Source organism: Myotis brandtii, unplaced genomic scaffold, assembly GCF_000412655.1.
Source record: "Myotis brandtii unplaced genomic scaffold, ASM41265v1 scaffold436, whole genome shotgun sequence".
Lineage (NCBI taxonomy): Eukaryota > Metazoa > Chordata > Mammalia > Chiroptera > Vespertilionidae > Myotis > Myotis brandtii.
The window spans coordinates 1,249,602-1,254,810 of NW_005366679.1; the positions used below are offsets into that span (position 1 = coordinate 1,249,602).

The window sequence follows — 5,209 nt, forward strand, 5'->3', positions numbered from 1 at the left end:
TCAAAATGACTTCTTTCCCCATTAAGTCAAAAGTTATTTTGGATTTATGGGTAAACACCAATGAGTTCAGATATTACATGTCCTAGATTTTGCTTATTTAGGAGCATGGTCCCCTACGGATCACCCCAGAACTCAGTTGCAATAGTGTCCCTGTGCAGGAGATCAGTGACTGTAACTTCTCCTGGGCCCCTTGGAGGAGTCGCCCAGGCACCACCTGATAAGAGTTGGCAACACCAGGAGGCGGCTGGCACCATGCCCAAGAATAAAGATAAAGGAGGTAAAAACAGGTGTAGGGGTAGCAATGAGAATGAATCTGAAAAAAGAGAATGGGTCTTTAAAGAAGATGGACAATGGTATGCAAAATGTTGGGAAACAGATGACTAGAAGCAATGTGCTTTGATGGCGTGAAGAAGTTATGTCGTATCAGAGGAAAATTGAGAAAAAAGGTTTGGATAAACATCTCAGACATTATTATATTGGTTGGTCTGCGAGACTATCAGGAGAACAAAGCTGGTGCGATTTTAAAGTAGAATGCCCATAAAGCTAGACGTCTGAAGGCCTAAGATGAGCTTCTAGAACATGCTAAAATCAATGAAATGGATACATTTGATCTTGGAGATGATGATGAAATCCAGTTTGATGATATTGGGAATGATGATGAAGGCATTGATGATATCTAAATTGAACTCACAGTTTCTAAATATTGTTCTACAGTTTGGATTTTTGCCATCACTTGTTAAGAAGACTAAAACTTGAGCCTGAATATAGTTTGTTAAGGAACACAGATTTATTTTCATTGTATTAAAGTATTATATTTCTTTTTAAAATGTTTTTTAATATGTTAGGAAGGGAGAGGGAGAGAGATATGGAAACATCAATGAGAGAGAAACATCATCTATCAGCTTTCTCCTGCACTCCCCTTGCTGGGGATCAAGCCTGCAACCTAGGCATGTGCCCTGACTGGGAATTGAACCGGTGACCTCCTGGTTCATGGGTCAACCCTCAAACACTGAGCCACACCAGGCAAAGTATTATATTTCTTGAAGTGAAATGTTAACACTGTATTTTTTTTTTGATGTAATAGAACTTAGGGGGAAAAGACCACATTATCTGCTGTTAAAAAAAGAGAAAGAATAGAGGAGAGAGAAAAAAATAAAAGAATAAAAGTAATTTTTTCTAGTTAATGAATATTTTGAATAAATTGCCTATTATTGTTGTCAGTGATAAGCTTTAGTTCCAATTAATTTTTTTCAGAGTCTTCCAGTATGTTCCAGTTACCTAGATGTTCTCTTTGATTTTTGCTAAAATTTAAGGAAGGCAGAAATCTACATTTGATGTCAAGAAAAGAGACTATTTTCATATTTATGTAGCTTTACTTTATACTATGTTTTATAATATTATTTCCATCATTTTATGCTGTAACCATAATAAAAAAAATTCCAAAGTGTAGATTTTAGAACAAGGATTTGATGAACAATTTTGAATTTATAAGTAGTTGCAAAAATTCAATGCTAGGTAATACTCAAAATTAGAAGTACTGATATACTAGTTGACAGTGCTTTTTACTTAATATGGAGAAAAAATTTTCATAAACAAGGCAACTTTTAATGGTAAAAAAAGTAGAATAGTTTTTACTATACAAAATAGGTTGCGTTAAAATATATCATTTTATTTTCAAAACATTGCATTTGTAACCTATGGTTCTGGGCTTTATGAACAATTTTGTGAACCTATGTTACTCCAAAAAATTCAATTAAATAAATAAATAAATAAATAAATAAATGAATAAATAAAATTACAATGTATAAATGTAAAACTAATTTCATAATCCTATATAATAAAAGCCTAATATGCTAAGTGTCCAGTAGACCAGTCGGCTGTTCAACCAATCAAAGTGTAATATGTTAATGATATTCTAAGGCTGCTCAACCACTCACTATGATGTGCACTGATCACCAGGGGAAGTCGCTCCAACCCATAGGTTAGCTTGCTGCTTAGGTCCAGTCGATTGGGACTGAGCAAGGTGGACCAGACACACCCTGGAGTCCTCCTGTGGTCCCTCCCCAGTTGGCCAACCTCCCGCATCTCTCCCCAGCCCTGATCATGCACCGGTGGGGTCCCTCAGACTGGCCTGCACCCTCTTGCAATCTGGGACCCTTTGGGAGATGTCAGAGAGCCAGTTTTGGCCCGATCCTGCAGGCCAGGCTGAGGGACTCCACTGGTGCAAGAATTTGTGCACTGGGCCTCTAGTAAATTGTTATAAGAAAGAGGAAGGTGCCACAGCCATGAAATATAATAAAATGTCACATTGAGTAAGGTGGTGGTTCTGTAGCATTTTGATCATGGTTCTTGGAGTAAATTCCACAGGAAAATAGAATCTCTGGCCCAGAGCAAGATTTGTACCAGCAATTTTAGGGGGACATGTTGCAAAAAGAAATGAGGGTCTTTAATTTAAAATTTAAACTCAATGATGCAATTTAATTGCCAATCTGGTTTGGCAATTTGTTAATGGGGATGTTTTAAGAATATGAAAAAAAAAGAGGAAATTTCAAGGGAATAAAAAGAAAATATCCGTTAGCGAACAAGGAATCCAGGAGTCAATAATGGTAACAGCAGCTTAATCTTAAAAATGCATTAATAATCTTACCAAGGTTCCTATTAATGGGCTTTGAAGACTCTGCCCAAATTCTTAAATAGGAAAGAATAAGCTTAAAATGAGGAGTAAGTATGAATATAAATTATAATCTACAGGAAAAAGCTGATTTAATCATGTGTTTGCTGATACCTATAATTACTACTTTAGATATTTTCTGTTGGCTACTTCTTGTAGTATTTAAGCATGTTTTCAAACATGGTAAGTTAAATGCCATATATTAAGTGATGTGGGGCGGACCTATGATACCAGAAGTTTCATTTATTTTTGTGGCTTTTCCCCTATTGCTTTTATGTGATCTAAATCTCTGACATGTTGGCAACTGTCCACCCCTACTCTCATAGAGTACGTGCCTGATAGATAATGTGGTTTCAGATTGTGAAATCTTATTTTCATCATGTATTTATGCTTTTTCACCCACCCCCACACACCATGATCTGCAGTCATTCCAAACTGGGGCCTTCTCCAGGAACTGTTGATTTCTGTTGGCTTTTGTTCAGAGTTTCAGCTGACTTCAAGTACCTTTGATAATTCATTTTCACAAAGTTTCAACCTGAAGCCAGAGGCTCAGACAAGGAAAGACTCTACTGACTGGAGACTAGGAGTCTGAAGAGAATGCCAAGTCCAGCCTGAGGGAAAAACAAAGTTTAGAGGCAAGAGGAAGGGGACAAATATGGGAGACAAATAGCAGGTAATATCTGGAGGAGATTGCCCCCTAGGAATCAGGCCTAACAAATTTAATCAAATATAGCTTCCATCATTCACACAACATGCATAGGAGTTTATTACTAGTGATTTCCCTCCCCCCTCCCCTTTTTTTGGTTACCTTTCTTATATGGCCTTTGTAGTGATTTCAGTGTGTGACTGCTGTAATTATTGCTCTATGCTGAACTTAACACAATTGTCCATTGATATATAGTTCATACCCTTCATTCCAGCATGCTATCCTATATAATAAAAGTGTAATATATATGCACATCAACCAAAAAACAGAATGACTGGTCACTATGATGCACACTGACCACTAGGGGGCAGATGCTCAATGCAGGAGCTGCCTCCTGGTGGTCAGTGAGCTCCCACAGGGGGAGCGCCGCTCAGCCAGAAGCCGGGCTCACAGCTTCTGCAGGCAGGCGGTAAGGAGCAAGGGGTCCTGGACTGCAAGAGCCCCGGACTGCGAGAGGGATGTCTGACTGCTGGCTTAGGCCTGATCCCTCCAGGCTTAAGCCAGCAGGCGGACATCTGACATCCCCCAAGGGATAAGCCAGTAGGTGGACATCTCCCGAGGGGTCCCAGACTGTGAGAGGGCACAGGCCGGGCTGAAGGACTCCCCCCCCCCCCCCCCAGTCAAATGTCATGCACCGGGCCTCTAGTAGAATATAGTTATCTAATTGAGCCGAGTATGTATAACTCACTCATCTCCTCACTCCTCCTTTCATTGTCCCAACCCTGTCAAGCTCTTGAACAATTTCAAACCTTTCTCTCTTTCCTGCAAGTTCAAGCACCTCAACATAATTATGCTTTCATTATATGTTACTGCCCTATTTAAAAACCTACTGAGACTCCCAGTTACTTATAAGAGATAGTCAGTTTTTTCTTTAAAAAATGAGCTCTCCTTTGTCTACTAAAACATGTTTCTAGTCTCTTTCCTCCTCCTACCTCTGTGGTTCTCTAACCTGACTAATAATTAAAATCCCCTGGAAAACTTTTTAAAAAAGTGATGCTGTGTTCTGACCTCTAGAGTTGTGGTAAGTGGCCTGCACTGTGACTTGGAAGATAATTTTTTTCCCCTTGCTTTTAATCATAGGTATTCCTAACTTGTAGCCAGGCTTGAGAACTACTTACCTAAACTAATGGTTCTCAAAGTGTGGTTCCAGACCAGTAGCATCTGCATCACCTGGGAACTTGTTAGAAATGCCAGTTATTGAACCCCACTCTGGATCTACTGAGCCGGAAACTCTGAAGATGGGGACCAACAGTCTGTGCTTTTTTTTTTTTTTTTTTTAATATTTTTTTTGTTTTTTTTACAGAGGGGATTGATTTGATAGGGTAAGAGGGTTTTTTTTAAAAAAGTTTTTATCATTCCTTATATAGTTAGTTGGCAGTTGGACAAAGAATGATGTCAGATAACTACTTGATGTCTAATAGTACTGGGGATGTGCCCGCAACCAAGGCACATGCCCCTGACCGGAATCGAACCTGGGACCCTTGAGTCCGCAGGCCAACGCTCTATCCACTGAGCCAAACCGGTTTGGGCAACAGTATGTGCTTTAACAAGCCCTCCAGGTGATAGTGATGTACAGTGGAACTTTGGTTCTCAAAGTTAATTCATTTAGAAGGCTGTTCGAGAAGCTATTTATTCGAAAGCCAAAATATTTTTTCCCATTAGAAATAACAAATTGAATGAATCCATACCAGATACTCAAAAACATTTTAAAAATCCCCACAAAACTATTCACAGCACAATTTCCTGAGATGTTAACAACACAAGGGTTAGTGGTAAACTGACTCATTCTCAGACATTCTCTCCTTTGTTTGTCACTTGAAAGATAGATGCAT

At 39.0% G+C, this 5,209-nt stretch overlaps 1 pseudogene; it reads left to right on the forward strand.

Annotated features, from left to right (window-relative positions):
* Positions 1-252: 252 nt before the first annotated feature.
* Positions 253-680, forward strand: LOC102257219 (annotated as a pseudogene).
* Positions 681-5,209: the final 4,529 nt, after the last annotated feature.